Here is an 18,854-nt window from a genome sequence, read left to right on the forward strand (position 1 = left end):
AGTGAGGACTCCCCTATTTGTGTGTTAGCTTGTGGGGCTTATAAGGTGGAAAGAAGTAGCTGATGCAAAATTGCTGTAGAGCTCTTGTACGCAGTTAAAATTGAAGGCATTACAACTGGTTTTCAATGCTATTTTCTAGCAAGAGAAGTGGCTTTCCTTCTGAAAGATGCCTGTTCCCCAAGCAGAGTAACAACAAGAGCGTGGAAAATGCGCGTGCCTGGTTCAGTCAAGCCCCATAAATGCAGTGAGTCAGGTATTTTGCCTTTATATGCTGAGCTGCGAGCTAATGGAAATATGCTAAAAACAGTTAAGCTGGAAAAATAAAACCTCTCTGATGGTTGATCCTGAAAGCACGGGGAGCTGATCTGGTATCAGACTGGAAGGGGATGCCCAGCTGCGTGCCTCCAGGAAAGGGGAGGAAGAGCTGGTTTGCTGCCGGTGGCCCAGGCGCAGGTTACCGAGCACCAGGGTGGTGAACGGTTTGAAAATGAGGAAGGGGTGTTGCAGGGTATAAAAAATTTCTTCTGGAAAGAAGGGGGTGTGTGTTGTGGTGAGAGCACAAGGAGGTCAGGCAAGAAAACTGTAAACACCTCTCCGACTGGGCTGTTTCCTTCCCTGTTCCCTCTGCAGTGCTGGCCTCCCCTTTTATCCCCAGCAAGAAGAGAAGTGAGAATTAAAATGCGGTGTTTTTGGGGGCGTCGGTGTCCCTGCTGCACCTGGTCAAGTGCTGGGCCGCAGGTGTTTGTGGCCACGTTCGTGTTCCTCCTCCTGCGAGGGAAGGGCGAGGGGCTGCAGACCTCCGAGCCGTGCGCGGGATAGCTGCGGCACTTTTGGGGTGCTGGAGAATCCTCGGGTGCTGCAGGGATGCTCTTCAGGTCGCACCGGGGAGATGGCTGAACGCAAAGCCTTTTTACGTGTTAGCTTGCTGCAGCCCCCGATCTGTTGCTCTGCAATCCCCTTCCTCCCCCCAAAATGAAAATCCATGGTTTATCAAAGCTCATTTTCTCAAAATGCCTCTGCTGCCTTTCTAAGTTTAGTCTTCTCTCTTAATTGCATGCCAAGTTGGGGAAAGGGGGGGCAGAAATTGGTTAATTGATTAGTAATTTAGTCTCTGGTGATATGCTTATTTAAGAAATCTGCCAGAGTTATATATGTCAAATGATTCACATAAAAACAACATCAAGTGAATCATATATAAAAATGACATAATTGCTATTAAACTTAGAAGCCATATGTGTGGCTGAGGAAATTACTTTATTGGCTTTAGCAACTCTTTTATATTTCTTCCCAAACCCAGTTATACTCTTGTGAACAGAGAAGGCATGTTTATGTGCAGGAAAATAGCCCCTGTGTGTGTTATTTGGAGATCTGTTAATTCAAGGAAGTAGGTGCATGTTCCAACAGTGCAGGAAAAAACCAAAATTTTGAGTGTTGGGAAGCTGAGGAAGGGGTCTGTCGCTTTTTCTTTTTCTCATCAGCAAGATTAAACGGCAGCTCTTGCAATATGCACCATCTGAGATTTTATTGCTCTCTGTTATTTTTAGTACTAGGAGGGAGATTAAATGAAATCCGGGATTATTTCAGACAGTGTTAAACTTTTTATTGCTCATTTCTGCAATCAGGCTCGGGCTGACCCAGTTGGATGGGTCATTAGAGAAGGTGGGCTCTCCTCTGCGAGCACCCAGACAATTAATTCCTCTACTTATACGTTGTCTTATAGGAACATTGAATATAGCAACAGCAAAAGTAAATATAGCTATTAACTCAGCTAGTCTTTTATTTGACATTACTCGGTTCTCAGAACTCTGTTGTGTGCTGAACTTCACATATGCAAACAGTATTTTATGCGTGGCTCAGCATCCCTATAGCCTCTGTGGGATCACAGGTCGGTAGCTTTCCTGGGTGTTTTGGAAGCTTATTTTTATTTAGCTTTTTAAGACTACTTGAAACAAACCTAAACTGATTTAATATTTTGCATCTCTTTATCAAGAAAAGATTAAAAAGAAGGCCCTTTTTTTTTGAGTCTGTATTTACTTAAAGTCTTTACGTGAAAAAAATTAGCTTGATTCAGCTGACTTGATGCTTGTTACTGATGGTTTCTTCATTTTTATTCCTTTTTATAGGGTGGTGCCTTTTACATTAGTCACAGCCCTAGACACGTTGATATATGCAGTAAGGAAGGCTTTAGGTGGTGGTGTTGATGAATAGCTGTTGTGGCACTCTTCTGCAGTTAATCTTGGGATGAAGGAAAAATTCTGGTCTTGCTTCTGCAGGTTTCAGAGGTCCTGCTTGTCTTCAGGGTGGGTTTTGTAGGTTCACGAGCGTGCCTGCCAGCTGGTGCCGGCACAGTTTTAGCTCAGGACATTAGCAAGTCCCCCTTGATGAAGAGGAGGGGTCAGTAGGCAGCTATTCAGCTTTGACAGAGTGCCGGTGTCATCGGCACTGAGGGATGGAGCATCTATTGTAGCTTACGTGATGCGAAGAAAGCCCCCTAGTATTTTCTGTAATTAGTTGCTGATAAATCAACTTCTAGAAGCCACGCGTTAAAGACTATCCCTGTGGCATGTCATTATGAGCTCTACTCGGTTGTGTTTGGAATAACATTCCCCATGTTTTGGGTACCCTGACTGTCCCGTGGTCTGTCCTCGCCTGCGTGGCGCTCGGTAGCCAGCCTGAGCCCGCACCGCTTCTGCGAGCGCCTGGGCTGTCCCGGCACGAGCAAGTGAGTCAAAAAAAGCGAGGATTACGCTGTCCTGAACTGGCTTTTTTTCCCTGCTGCGTGTCTGTCTAATCTTGCTCTGAAGTCACTGCTGTAAGAGCAATGAGCTTGGACTAGAGCGGCCAGTGCAAAAATTCTGTGGTGGGAATAAAAATTTAGTCTGTAAACACACGGCGCTAAGGGAGCCCTGCGGCTCTGACTCAGCCGGCCTCTCGTTTTCAGCCCCAGCATGGGAAACCCAAACCCTGCCCCTCGCCTGTGCCTGCTGGCCCCTTCTTTCCCCTCAGACCTTCAGCCTTTTACCAAACACAGGCTGGGAGCTCACTTCTGAGACTGTTATCTAGGAGATGCGGGTTGTTTGGGGAGGACTGTCACTGGACCTGTCAGTAAACATAAAGGGCTTTTGTTTCAGAAAGTAAATGCAGCTGGTTTGCTTAATTATTCAAGAAAAGAGATGGGACATCAGGCTAGGTAGGGAGCCGCAAAGCGACCAATATTTCTGAAGAATATTCTGACTTGTTGTAAACTTTCTAAATAGAAACACGCCTGAATGGAGACTTGGTATCAGTGGTCATGAAGCTTTTTTTGATTTTGGGAGCTCTTACTCATTTTCGTCTGTTTTCAGGTTCAGAGCTGAGTCATTCCTTCTGCTCTTCTTCCCCCAGTGACTTTTCCATGCTGTTTCATTTTTCCCGGATAGATGTTACTGGAGCAAGGCGATGCTAACCGCACTGTGAGCAGTGAAAACAGTGTGTGATTTCCTTGGGAAGAGGAGAACATGCTCTGCGTTCGTTTCTGCAACGCGTACCGCAATCACACAAATGGTCTGCGCTTTAGGGAAGCGGCTCGGGATAAGGTGTGGGAGAGGCAGAGGCCATTAGCATCGCTGGATTTACTGCTAGCTCTGGCTAAAGAGGAAATAACGAACAAATGTGTTGTAATCTTCTCTCCGGTGCTCGGTTTAGCAACGCAGAAGGTTGAACAGGGGCTGAAAGAACCGGTGTCAGGAGCTGTTCTTGCGTGCTTTGTATTTTCACCTTGTTTGGTATTGACACAGCACGGGATAGCATGAGAAAGACAGAGAGAAAACCGTGTTTCAGAAGAGGAAAGGGGGCCCCATATAATGAAGAGTTCAACTGAAATAAGTGGGGGGGGGGGGGTGGGGGGGAATTTTTTTTTCTTTGCATGCCAGATTTCTTGCCACTTTCAAGCTAATCCTTTCAGTTCACTTCAATACAGTCACTGAAGTAGCTTAGAAAAAGAGAGAAAAAGATCTTTGATATGCTAGATCAACCAAAGTTTAAAAAAATCTCTCTTTGTATATGCCATTTATAATGCAAATCTCAAGTTGGCATTTTAGTCTCACTTACTGCTGTTACTGAAGTACCTTGGAATACAAAGGCTGGAGATGGAGGGAGATCCCAAATGACAGAGCTCCTTTGATAGTTCAATAATAAATTAAAAAAAAAAATTATATTTTCTCATTTCTGTAAATACCTTCTACTTCTGCGGTGTGCCTGAGAGACAGGGGTAAAAAGGGAATATTACTGTACAGAGGCTGAAGTTATGGGTCTGAGTCTTCTGGGAATTTGAATTTGGCTTTGCCAGTGTGTCCCCAGAAAGGATTTGACCCTGGCTGGGGTATCCTCTGACTTGCCTCCTACCAGGGAGAAAGCATATGTGTTAGCTACGTTTGCTTAGTCAGTGAGCAACCGGTTAAGCGTTCTTTTGGAAAGAAGCCTAATTTCTAAGAGTTGCCTTCCCAAATATATAACCTGATTTCTTTCCCTTGTGTTCCCAACATTTAAGCACTGATTAAATGTCACCAAAGATAATAGGAGAAATGCTCATGACGGCCAGCCTATTTTAAAATAGCATGGGCATGCTTAAAGCAATAAGTAATTTTGCCTCTGTTACACAGTGTGTTTAATGCATATTTAAATTAATCTGTAGACAACTTTGAGCAAGCTGGATCTGGGAATGAGTTATCCTTCTAATTGGGGATATTTTGGGATTTGCCCTGCTGAATTTCACACAACCGCTGCCTGAAAGGTGACTATCAAATGGGTTGATTGTGGCCTCCTGTCCCACACGTGCTCTGCAGCGGGAGTGGGGATGATCCTGTCCGCCTTTTGAATCCTGGTGTTTTCGTACTGTGTTTAGAATTGCTTTACAACCTTTTTCTGCTACTGCTGCTCGCTGGAGCATCTGCCCATTGATACCTGTGTCACGTGGAAGTCAGTAGGACCCTTCATAGGGTTGTGATACGCTTGGTAGCTCGGTTAGCGTAGAGTGGATTTGTCCTACCCTGTTAACTATTTTGAAGTATCGTTGTGCTACAGACGTGATGGCAAATGAAGAAATGTAATTGAGAAGTAAGTAATATAGACCTTGATGCAAGAATTAGTCTTCCTTTCCACCACCCCCTGCTGGGTGCCAATGTCCTCTGTGTCTGTTGAGAAACCGCTACGGCATAAGAGTGGAAACGTGGGTCAGGGGATCAGCAAAGAAAATGCGTCTTCTGGGAGTCAAAGCATCAGGATCCTGTTTTTATTTTATTTATTTATTTTTGCCTGCTGTGTTGGGTGTTGTAGCTGCAAATATCACTTAAATCATGACTACAGTGTATGACAGACTGTATTCGCCGAAAGTGCTAGTCTTTTATTTTGAGAGGTTTGGAAATGTTTTGTTGAATCTGGGGAATGATGGGTGGAAAAAAAAAAAAAGAATAATGTGTGTCCTCTAACTAAGCTGTTACTGATTATCTGAGTGCAATGTACAGATTAAGGGCCTGATCTAAAGACCACTGGGGTCAATTGACTGAAGTGGACTTTGAATCAAGTCTTATGAGCGTTCAGCGTATGCTGTATTGGAGGGTGATGAAGATGAGCACAGCACACTTTCGTCTCCAATAAGCCTGAAATACTCCAACTGAATTTCTAAAGCAGAATTGGTTTTCTGGTTTGTATTGAAAAACTCTAAAATGATTGCATAAGAGCTATTTTTAATATGTAATGTGACAAATATTCAACCGGGAGCATGGATTATTGGTAGCATCTCAAGAATGTGACTTTTCAGGTGTGGGAACTGGCATTTCAGAGCTTCTTTCTTTTGGAACAAAGGGGCGTTTCATCAAACTTTCTGTTTTTGAAAATTCTGTGATTTAAGTCTACTAGATTACATGTTTTCCCACACGATGGTGAATCTATTGCCTATTTAAGGCTGCTACGGAAAAACTTGAGGGAAAAATATAAATAAAATATGCCCAAGCACGCAAGTCAATGATCTGTGTGTTAAGCCTATTGGCACATACAGGACAATTTTATTGCATGACCTACTGGTTAAAAACATCAAAAATATAAGTCAAGTCATTTGAAGAACTGCTGTTTAGTGAGTTAGAATGAATGAAGTCTTTATTGAGTACATGCTTCCAGATTCATCACTGGTTCTGTTCTAGTCATGCCCTATCCTAGTCTTAGCTGCCCCAGGCAGTCTTTTTGAGGCCACTTGACCTGCCAGTCATATTTCAGAAACTACTGATATGGTACTTGCTGATTTAGTTTAGATTCCAAACAGGCTAGCTGCTGGATTACAGACTAATGACCCATCAGATGCTAAAGGCAAAGGCTTAAAGTGCACTAGTGAATTAAGCCTCAACATTGTCTGAAGGGAAGAATTTATTATGTCATTAAACTTGACTCAATAAGTTTCATTTCTTTAGATGCATTGCACTAAGCAAGAAGTAAGGAATTAATGTGACTGAGAGATACCATTTTGATTCTATTCAGGTAAAGTGTTGATATTTGAGTATACCATCAAGGGATGCCGTTTCGTAGAATTTTGGCTATATTGATAGAAACAATAGGTTGAGAAAACTCTGCATAGCTGATTAACCAACCATGGACTCCTCAAACTAAGCTCACTTGAATATATGCTTCAGTTGGTAAATACATAGGAAAGTGAGGCTTGCCTGATTTGATGAGACCCTTGGTGAGGTTTCAGGGGCTTTCCATCAAATATCAAAGCCTCAGTGGTGTAAAGATATTAGTAGTAAGTTATAGATGGCACTGGGATTTAATGCAAAACTTAATACGAGCACATAATGTGATGAGTCAAACGGGGATTGCAGCTTGCCTCTCAGAAGACTATTATAGTGATCTGAAGGAAAAATCCTGCATAATGCAAAGATCGCTTTAAAACATAAAAAAAAAAAAAAATAAAAAAAATAAACATTTGGTGTTTTATCTATCCGCATATGTCTCCTAGTTGTGTTACAGCAACAGAAAAAGTGTTTATAAATAATAACAAAGATACTTCAGGAAAACGTTAGGATTTCTGCCTGTAGCTTTTGTCGTTCATGTCTCGCAGTATCTGATGAAATTCTCTTGAGTTTTTCAAGATGGTTTTATGTTGTAGAGGTGGTTACGTGATCAGGAGAGAAGTAAAAGGCTAGACGCAATCAGTGGTTTTACTGAAATTATTTTCTATCAGGAGGATGGTAAAAGTGTATATTTTTTGAGTTTCAAAATCAATTTAAAAGTGATTAGATTATATTTTTAACAAATTATGTACTTTATTACAAATGTTAAGTTGCACTGAGATTGTGAACCATATGTATTTATACGACAGCAGGTCTGGGATTAGGATTTTTTTTATTAAAAGATTTTAATCACTTTAATACAATTCATTATCAAAGGGAGTATTTAATATTCTGGTCTTAAAATTAAAATTGACCTAATGGGCTGATTGTCTCTTTCTTTAATGAAGACTATTCTTTCCCTAAAATGCGATAGCTTTTCCTTGTGAGTTAAAGAAGTGGTAAAGGTCACTCTGATTTACACAGCTCTACTTTTTTCTTTTCTCTAACAAACTGGAAAGGCAAAATTCACTGCTGTGCTAATACTACTTTCCACTGTGATCTGAATGATTAAGTACTACAGATGTGTATATACACACATACAGTTATAAATTCATATTTATCATTAAGCTTCCAATGAAAAACATATATAATTCAACTGACCGCTGTAAGATCTTAATCTAAACTGGATGGGCTTCTGAAGAACTAAAGCCTGGAAATTCATACAGCTCCAGGAAATTCAGCAGAACATCCAAAATGTTTTTTACCTTCCCCTCCTGTTAGAACACTCCTAATTAGTGTGATAGTACTGAGTAGGTGGCCCATAAGTTGTTTCAGACCAGTATGAAACTTGGCCTTACCTGGTTTATGGTGGTCTTTTTTGGTTTTGTGCCTTTTTTTGGATGTAGGGGTGTGTTGAATGAAATACTCTGCTAGGAATCAAGGAAAAGGACATACTTTAGGACATACTTTAGGCCAGTGTACATCAGCACAAAGACTTTCATTCCTTAAGCCTGTGTAGCTGGGACTGGGCTGGAATGGGCGCTTCAACAGCCTAACGTTTGCAAAAATTTTCTGAGGACTTGATTTAGTGTTTGTGAAACAATTTTTTGAGTCTTGGAGGCTGCTGTGGAGTGGAGTAGTGTTGGAGTCAGCTTTTCTACCATCCTTTGTGATGACATTTTTGTCAAAGGCCCAAATTGAGGTCACCTGCAGTGCTCTGCAGAGACACCCTCAGCCTTGGTCTTCTTGCCCTTCTCCACTGAACATGTCAGAAAGCTCTGAACTGGCAGTATGAAAACCAGATTGTAGGATCGTGCTAAAAAGGCAAAATATGCTGTTTAAATATGAAAGGGTGTATATTTATCTTCACGCATCATCTGTGGCATCTAATACTGGTTGCAAGTAACTGTTACCCACAGCTGGTGCGGTAGGACCCTGTTTCTCAGCATTCTCTTTCCATTCTGCTGCTCCCAGCCCACTATGGGAAGACACAGCTTGCTGGAGCTTGAATCACAGAGATATTTCAAATTTATGGGACCTCCCAGATACCCAACGTGTGCCTCTAAGTGGCCAACGGGAGGTTCCTCCCAGGAAGGAGGGGTAACGCTGGCTGGGGAGGAGAAGGGAGAAGAATAAAGAAGGGAATGTGGAGCCATGGGTGGCCTCAGCACGCTTCTCCTCCTCCTTTTGTGAGTCAAAACTGTTGAGCGGTCCTATAGCTGGTATGGGGAAGGCCATAAAAGCATTAGAATCTGTCCCTCCCACCCCCAGAAAAATCTCTGTTTTCCAAAACATTGAGCGTTTCCCTTTTTGGCATTGAATCTAGATATAAAAATGGGGACCTGAAACCGAGGAGATCAAACTCCATGTCCGACGAGTGATTTCGTGTAGCCTCAACACAATCTCTGTCTGTTTTCCTGAACTGTGTAACAGGGATAATATTTAACTAGCCAGTGGTGGTGTTAAGTAATTATTGCTTCTGTAGTAGCATGTTTTATTATCGATCACATGCCTGTTCCTTGCTGATCTGGGCAATGTGTACTTGCCTGCTGTATTGTGTGGCTAAAGAAATTTTGTCAAGTGGCTTCCTCTGTGTGGCAGAGATGTGACAAACCAAACTTGGGAGTCGGGGTAGTAGAGTACTAGGAAAGGGGATGCGCAGAAGGAGAGTTTTTCACCAGCTTTTGCCTGCACACCCACCTTTACTAAGCTTTCCTGGGGAATAGTTGCAATCTGAGGATGCTGGAAAAGTGAGAACCCAAAATATTGGCTTTTTCCATTAATAGTACATAGGTAGACTAAGGGAACAAGGCAACACTGCTCGAATGCCACTTGAAACTCTTCTTTGTCTCTTCAAAACCTGTCCCATTTCAAACTATACTTGGAAATTTTAACCCAGACTTAAAACTTTTCATAGCGTTACACATATTCATTCATTTCTCTTGACTACTAAACGCATGTCCTGTGAAAGAAATGAGCTGAAAAGGAAGAAGATGTCTTTCTAGATTACTGCCGTGATCCCTCTGTAGATCAGACTCTTGTGCCACGCAAACACAGAGTGAAAAGATTCCTGTTAGTGAATATGAATTTGACTTCTGTGTGCTAGTTATGTTGTTCTTTATGGTATTTCTTCAGCCTTTTCGAAAGAGACTATTCCAAAAATACTTTCAGATTTGGTGTGCTTTGTAAATGTTACCTTGCAGGAAAGGAGATGGGATTTAAGCAATTCTTCCATTTTACAGAAGATGAAACTGAGGCATGAGGAACCACAGCTGGTCAATTTTTTTTTATATTGTTTGATAAGAAAAGAGAGGTCTCTTTCTTGAAATTAAATTTGCATCCTGTTTGTATGGGAGAGAATATGGATTGCCTTGGTCTCCTGTTTTAAATAGGTTTTCCCCTTCTTTTGTGTGGAACTAATCCAAATTTATTGCTAAAGTTATATTTTATTTATATATATATATGATTTATGTGTATGAGTATTTGGCATTTGTTTGTTTAGTAAAGTGTGTGTGTGTATATATAGTATTTGCCATTGTTCTCTGCAGTCCTTAGTTCTTATTTCGTTTCTGATTTTTTTTAAATGTCTTGAGATACTTAAAACTCATCCTGCTTTACAAACATGGAGAGTCTGTTTAGAGTAAGGTTTGGGGTTTTTTCCTCTTTTCCTTTAATGTGTCAGGTGGATTTTCTTTCCTAGCTGTAGTATATGGGTTTATCATCAGATCTTAGGAATGGGAGGAAAGCTACACACGCAGACAACAAGCTTAAATGATAGAATGTGGTGTTCTTTTTGCAGTGGATGACTTAATTTCAAAAAGGGAGTCTCAGTTACCTATTTCATAATGCTTCACTTGGTCCCAGGTATTTCAGGTAGATTAATAGCCTGATGTAGTGTGCCCAGTGTGAAATCAGTGATGCGGTAGTGTTACCTTGGATGTGGTAAGTACAAGGTACAAACTTCATATTCCTGTTTTTCTCTTACTCGCATTCTGTCTTCCACCTTTGGGTACATTTTAAACACACATTGCAACTCTAGCAAGGCTGTTATTGGGTGTTCTTGGAAAAATTAGTGCAAACCGGTTACCGAAAAGGGGAACAGGTCATTATTTTGGAGACTAGGTTGACACATCAAGGAGTTCTTGGCTGTTCCAAGTGCTTTGGATTTGTTTTAGTAAAATATCCATTAATCAGATACAAATGTGGAGTGTGATATGTATTGTGTTTATCTACCCATTGACCTTAAACGTTTTTGCCACTCCTGTTGCCTTTCTTTACTTCTTGGCCTGCGCTCCCCCACGAATGGCAATGCGGAAAGATATCCGTGGCTGACTGATGCATAATATTATAAGGGTGTCACGCTCTCAGAAAAGGAATGTCTGGAAGTTTCTAGATATGGCCTCCCAGCCACAGGTTGGCTTGGTTTCCGTAATGTAGATGTTATGTCTATATGAATTTTGAATTCGAGAGTGCATTTGGACCTGGGTCTAACATCTGCTGAGCAAGTAACATGTTGTGCCTGAGGGTCTTGGTCTTAGAGAACCCTGTGAGATGGTAATGGTGGTTTATCTTTCCAGAGAAAATAAGGGGTGGAGAGACCATCGCACTTCTAGATGGGTGTGGTTAGATAAATGATTTCATAATTTAGGTTGGTAACCTAAACACTTGCATAAAATCTGGCCCTTGAAAGGATTTGAGTGCCCTTTTTTGGCACTCAAATTACAAACAGAGCGGTCAAATTTTCTGACCCAGGGCTGGCCTGTTAACTTTCTCTGGCTGTCCCCTTTCTCTCCCTCTTGCTCCTTTGGGCAACAACGCAACACTGGAAATCATTTTAGAAAGTAATGCTTGTAGAAGGATATTTCCTTTAAAGTTCATGAGATCAAATGCAGGTTTTGATTACAAAAGAGTAAACTTATTGCCCTCCACAGAGTTGTGTTGATGTAATACAGCCATAAAAGAGTGCAATTTGTTTAGCCTAGCAACAATGAAGACTGAGAGGGGTTGTGATTGCTTTGTGTGTTTAAAAAAAAAAAAAAAAAAGAAAAAAAAAAGTGGAAACACCAAGAAGAGTTGAGTTGCCTCAGTTAAATGGCAACACTGGCATGAGAACAAACAAGTACTCTAGATTAATAAATAAAATCAGACCCTAGATTAGGAGACCTCAAATTATCCGAGGAGTGAAGTTTTGAAAAAAACATTCAATGGAAATGATGGGGTTGACAAAATTAACTGGTTCTAAGATGAAGCTAAGTAGTTCATAAAGAGAAGTATGTGATGAGCTTTCTTGGGATAGCAAGGAACAGGGCTCTGTAACGTAAAACTGAAAAAGATTTCCTGTGTTTCTATAAGCAAAATTTGGCCTATCTGGTCTGCAGCGCTTCCACTTCAGAAGGTGTGTTTATATGAGCTCTTTCTGCCGAGTATGACTGAGGATGTCCAAGCTGCATTTCCAAAATAGGATGATGGATTTGCTTTCTTCAAAGTCTGCCACCCTCCTTTAGCATAGGTATGCTGTAGGGTATTTGATGCACTGAAATAAATTGAGCCCTGCCCGTTTCCCTTGGGAGGCAGATGGGTTATCCTGCGTATCTCCCTTTGGCAGGGTTGCCAAGCTCTGGATGAGGCCAAGAAGACGTCTCTCCCCATCACGCTGTGATGGTGACCCCCTGGTTCCCGGAGCTCGCCCTGTGACGGCGACGGTCCCGCGTGTGGGGCTGGGGCACCATGTCCTCGTACGTGCCCTGCTGGGGAGCTGAGGATAAATTACAGAGGGTTTCAACTTTTAAATTTCCTTGCTCTCTTGGGGGTGAAATATAATCCTTGCCCTTGCTCTAACACATCCTTTGTGGCTTAATTTAAATAGTGATTTTTACGGTGACATGTGATGTTCATCTGCTAACCTTTTACCCAATATGTTCAATTTAAAGAAGCATCAAATCTCTGAATGTGTCTCTAACTATAGATATAGAAGCGTGCTATAAGGTAGTTTACCTACTGAGGTTGGTACCTAAGAGCTTGTAAACAAATTCATAAATTTGTCATGCTGATTATAGTGTTGGCAAACACAATGGTTGATCATGTTATAAATGTTTATCAACACCCGCACTCACCCACCTGCTAAGAGGTGCTACGCTTTAATGAAATTGTTTGAATATCAAGGCTGGTTGCTAAGATACAATGTTCTTGTTACCAGGGATGTGATGCTTACAGATTTCTGTTATCAAATAATGATTAGAGATGTGCTAACCTCAAGGTGCTCGGTGCAGTGAAAGGTTTACTGAGCCACAAATTAGTAAACTGTCTGCCTGAGCAGACACTTACAGAAGGAGCACATGTGCATCAAACTTACTGAGCTGACATTTTTAAAGAAGACAAGATCTGGCAGCGTAAATGTTCCTATATATGATGAAAGACTGTCATAGGAAATGTTTACATGATCTGTTGCCTAGCACAATGTCTTCGTGCCATTTTTTCCCCAACTTAGAATACTGATGAAATCTCCAAGTCAAATAACTGCTTTCTTCTTGCTTACTAAAATGTCTTCCAGCACTCACCTCTTGAAATTACACCGTGGTTTGCAAATGCTGATTTCTGTTTTATATAGGCCACACAAAGAAGGAAACAAAGATGTGTAACAAAATGGCCAGCATGTGGGCCTGGTGGGCAAAAGATCACATTTCTGGATACTGCCATGGATGAGGGGTCAAAAGCTTTACTGATGTTAAAACCACAACTAGGTGTTAAAGAAGACAAACATCAAATATTGATGATGTTTTCTTTTTAATGCAGATTTGCTAATGTGCTATGTAATAAGCTATAAATATTGTACTTAATTTTATTCTTTTTACCAAGTCTATTTCAGTGTTATTAACCATCAAAGAAAATAATGAATAGCACAATATAGGTGATCAAAAGGATTTTACTCACACTGCTGAAGCGCTAAGCAATCTTTAAGTGTAATTGTTGATCTCATTATTGAATTAAGGTTCGAGCTGTATTTGCAGTGCCTACATTAGTATGAATTTGAGTTTAAAGCCAGTTCAGTTGAAATAATCTAAACCGTAGGCAGGGTTCATGCTTGTCTGTGGGACTCCATATTTTTTACATCACCAATAATCGTTTGTTTCAGTGTAAAGGGATGTTATTTTCCTGGTCCTGTGAGCGTCCTGTGGTAGTTACTTCACAAGACGCTCCTATTGCCATAACTACAAATCTGTCGGCAATACAATTCAACTTGGTGCAGTTCTACCAGATAGGTGAACAACTTTAAAATTACAGAATTGCGAAAAAAAAAAAAAAAAATCAGCAATAATTTACTACAGTTATAATTCATGATATTAAGCTTACCCCTTGGATGTAAAATTCATACTTTATAAAATGATACAAGACTGCATCCTACAACAGGCTCTTAACATAACCCATGTTCTACCTACGCTGTGTGGGATGTTCAGACAAATAATCGCCTTCAGCAGATGCCTTTGTCATAATGAGTGTGATAGTTTAATATTTATGGAAGAACTGCTGATTTTCAATGCCTGCTTTAAAACCCCAAGAATAATTTTGCCAGCTCTAAGGACTGCATGTAGATGAAATGTCGTGCAGAGCAAACGGGCTATACAGACCTTTCTATGCCACTTCCAAATCATGGGAGTGGGTCTATTGCTGGAGATAACCTGCACTATAGTTTTCTTTCCTCTTGCCTGCCCTATTTTATATGGGGAGCAGCGGGGGGGCTGGTAAAAGAGGCTGATTGTCCTCCGTTAAGTAGAATTGATGAAGTGATGTAGAATTACGAATTTCTGTTGCTTAAGCTGAGGTGGGAGAACCTGAAATCTGGCCTCTCTGGGAATGGATTTGCACCGCGGCTTGGGTTCACCTCCTGGGATAGCTGATCCCCTTCGCCCGCTCTCCCACCTGTTCCTCTGCCTCACCAGGCTGGTTTTCACCGCGCTTTGGACCTGCATTGAATTTTATGACTGCGCTATAATATTTCTGACGTTTTTCCTTTTGCTGTGGCGTATATTAGCTAAGAAAATAGGAAATATTCTCTAAAACAAAGTCATAAACCTTCCCTTCCTTCCACCACTAAGTGATCGGCAAGCTAGGACTGTAGCTGTGGCCACCGCAGAAATAGGGGTGTACTGAAATGCCTTGAAATAACATCAAAACACAGATGCTCACCTGGCCGTTTATGACAATATAGACACTTTATCTGCTGCAGCTGTCTGTGAGGTGGGAGGAAAGTTGGGTTTTTTCTTCTTTCTTTTTTTTTTCTTTAGGTTTGTTGTAACGAGTGATTTACATCGCATTAGATTATGTTGGGATATACTGTGTCAGGTGGCATGACCTGGTATAACCCAACTTAATGCAACACATATGTTTAGATTGTATTACATGTGAAGAAAAATTCCCTGAGAAGCTGTCAGGAGCAGGTGATTTCTGCAAATGGAAAATATTTGCACAGTGATATTTTATACGAGTCAAAATTGAAAGGTGTATAAAACTTTAGCGTGGATTTAGGAGCCTTAGCCCCATTGACTTTGCTGGGACTAAAACTTTTACATGCCACATTTCCCTTTGGAAATATGATTTAGCATCTGAAATTGAGTTGGAAATTTTGCAAAATCTTGCTTTCATTATAACCAGCTCTGAGCTGATGGAGTTGCAGCAGTGTAAAAGGGCAACTGAGATCCAAATCAATTGACTGGCAGCTAGCAATAAAGCAGGATGCAAGGAATTCACACGAGCAAGTCTGGATTATTATTTTCCTTTTAAAATCTTGCGTGCTTGATCGGTTCCCCATTTGGAAATCAACTTGATAAGAATGTGGGCCGAAGTGCAAGGTTTACATTTCACTCCAAGATGACTATGTTGAGGTACCCAGCTCTAAATTTGGAGGCTCATATGGATCTTTTCTTTTTTAATTTTTTTTTTTTTTTTTAATTTGGTGTCAGAAATAGGAGCCTAAATTTAGGCTGCGAAGTTCATTTAGGAATCTAAATATAAATGTTCTGCTTTTCAAAAGTGCTGAGCACCCTGCAGCTCCCACAGACTCCATTGAGACTTCACCTCAGTGGAGGATGCTGCTCCCAAACGCACCCCATCCCGGGGGGAGGTTTGTGCGTGTGTGTATCATATGTTTGTACACTGCTTTGAGCATACAAAAGCTTGCAGTGCCCGGGATTCAAAAGTCAGAAAATGCCTATGTGACCTTAATTGTATACATATGTGGTGGCCTTCTCATGTGTATACATTATGATACAGTTTGATCACGTACTTGATGGGGTAAATGTTTGGAAGTGTGATGTGAGGGAGGCAGGGGTTACAGCAAGCCAGATGTTCCTGTGAAGAGGAGGCAGAAACAAAAAGCCCGTGGTTTGAGAAGCCAAACATCAACGCTCCCAACTTTTTCATGTGGGCTTTTCTGTGGACAAGCTGTTTTCTTTGGGAGTTTAAAACCAAAGCCAAAACACATCACGTTTGCCTCATGGGATGGTTTTTACCTGTAGCCTGGTTGCTGTTGGGTACGTGCTGAGGAAGCCCCTGGCTCTGGGGGTTGGGGTAGCTCTACCCAGGGGCTTCTCCATCCTTCTTGGGAGCCAGCATTTCACCTGATCTTCATCAGGTTTTCTTCTCCCCTCTTTATCCTATTTTAGCAGGCTCTTAGTTTCCCCTCTACCCAGGTCTCCCCCCAAACCCCTTTTTTGTTTCATTTCTGGCTGAGGAGCATTGACAGTTTGAATTTGGGTTTGCTCTGGGTGCCCAGCCCTGCCTTGGAGCCAGGAGCAGCATCTGCAACTAATAACTTCTTGTACTCCTGTAGCCCTAAGCTCAGCGCAAAACTCTCCCGTGCTGTGTAGATGGCTTTTGAAAGCCCTGAGAAAGCAGAGGCTTGGCCTGTGAGAAAACGTATTTCAGCTTTTAGAAGATTAAAAAAAAATTAATAATTAAAAAAGTCTCTCAGAAACTTGAGATAAGAACACGTAAGAACAACCTGGCCAAAGTCAAATAGGTGATAACGGAGAAGAGTTACTCCTGCTTCCACTGAATCTCAAGTTCCCACTCTGAATAGTGGTAGGATCCTTGGCAAGAGTAAGTCTTGCTGTTATTCTGGGCAAGGCAATGCATTTCCTCTCCCCAGCCCAGCCCTCATCAAAGAAATGCCTCAACTTTTTTTTGAGCTAAAGTGTCTCCAAAGCATCTGTCTCTAAAACAGATACCTGGCATAGAAATGCCAGCTCAAACAGTTAAAATTGGCTAGACAAAAAGTGACTGAAATCAGTGTCTACTAATAAGAGGAGGTTTTGGGCAAATGATGGTATGCATTGCTGCCAGCGCCAATAATGCTGATATTTATTTTTGTGTTCTTCTGCAGCCCGAGTCTTACATACAAAGAGCTGCCTTTAAACAGGATCATCCTTGATACAACACATCATCAAGGGCTACTCCGTTCTGAGCATATGGCAGGGCTGTATCTCGGAGAAGTGGGTAGTAGCTGGTAAATGCTGACTGTTGAGAGCAGACCACTGTCGCTACCCCAAGCGTGTTTGCAGTCAGGTTGCAGAGGCAGCAGTTACCTCTTTTGAAGGCTCCAACTTTTCCTTCCCTGCCCAGGGAAGCAGAAGAGATGGGAGCAGATGTCAGGAGCCTCGAATTTTGGATCTGATAAGGACTTGGATCAAAATATCAAACAAAAATATTTTAGGGAAAGTTTCTGGGAGGAAGTGAGCTATATGGGGAGCATGGCTTGCCAGGCTTTTTAAAAATAAAATGTTCTCACTCTGTGTTTAGCTCTCCCACAGTTTGAAACACTTGCGGTGATCGAGCCTAGCAGCCCTTGTCAGTCTACAGTACATCATCCCCCTTCGGTTGGCTGGGAACATCTCTCCTGTAAGGGCAAAATAAAGCTGCTCATTTTGCACACATGCTTTTAAAACTATAGGCAAGGAATACCTAAATATAAAACAAGGGCACCTTGGACCGACTGCTTCCTGACTGGGGCTGTTCTCGCCCTTTCCCCTTGCAGTCACACACGTGCTTCTCCTGCCTTTTCTTTACGCACACCTGTAGCTTGCTGACAATGCCCTCGATCGCCTGTGCGAGCAGTTGGGATTCACAACGCTGTTAAATCTCGCTCGCTCCCCTGCTCGGGAGTGTTTTCCTCCAATTAAATACCGAAACACAACAACATATCTCCAAAGGCAGCAGGAATCTGCGTAGCACGGGTGGAGGCGAGAAGGACCTTCTGGTGTCGTTACGGACCAGTGCGTTAGCCTTGGTCCTTTGTTCGGGGGGGGGGGGAATACAAGTTTGGGGGTCAGTGAGCGCTCTCAATATCTTCTGTATATTTTACTTGGAGAGCTATATAAGCAAATAACCTTGTGGTATCTTGTGGTAGTGTGGCCAGGAGGAAGATTTCTATGTCTTTAAAATTACTATTCATACGGCACCTAAAAATATATAATGTGGAATAGTGTTCTGCACCATTCTTCTTGTTGGCACTTTCAATAAAATAAAAATAATTGACTGAAAATAAACATGGTAGTAACTGCTGCTAAACTGAGAAATGAGCAGGGTTTTCTGGTATTTTTTGATTTGAGGTTGCCTGCGTTGGGAAGACGGGATGTTTTTCAATGCATAGATTACGAAAGAGGAGGAGATTAGCAGACCTTTGTTGAAGGACCGTGAGCTATGTTAATCCACGAGGCTCTTTATGGTAATTAAAAACTAAAGCAAATGACAAGTTAATTGTGAAAGGTGCTGTAGAAGTTTTTGCCAATTAACAATTAGAAACAGCAATATTGAAGTTCCTATGATAAGCCACAGTATGTCAGTTTGCCAAAGCATGCAAAGTAAGTTTTCTGCTTCATGGTAAGCTTTTTGGTTACTTTTTTCTTTTGTTACTTGCTAACGAATTGTAGTGTAGCTGGTTCCCATCTACCGTAAAGAGGTAACTGTCAACGCTTGACTTGGTGGGCTGGGTGGCCTTCCCCTCAGGGGTGAAGGGAGTACTGTTTTGCCTTTAAATGCCATGTTCAGGCTGTGAAAACATTATAGGAAGGTTTATTTATCAAAATAAAATGCAGAATCTACTTAGCTGACGTCCATTCCACCCCTTTGGTATACCAAAGTTTGAACCCTGCATACCGAATTAAGATGTAACATGGTTTATCGCGGTAGGTGATTTCACTTCTCTTTATAATACCGTAACACTCAAATATGGAATAATCTCAGCCAACAGTCCCCATAAAATATTTTTTAGGGGTATGGTTT

The sequence above is a fragment of the Accipiter gentilis genome, chromosome 1, assembly GCF_929443795.1.
Source record: "Accipiter gentilis chromosome 1, bAccGen1.1, whole genome shotgun sequence".
Lineage (NCBI taxonomy): Eukaryota > Metazoa > Chordata > Aves > Accipitriformes > Accipitridae > Astur > Astur gentilis.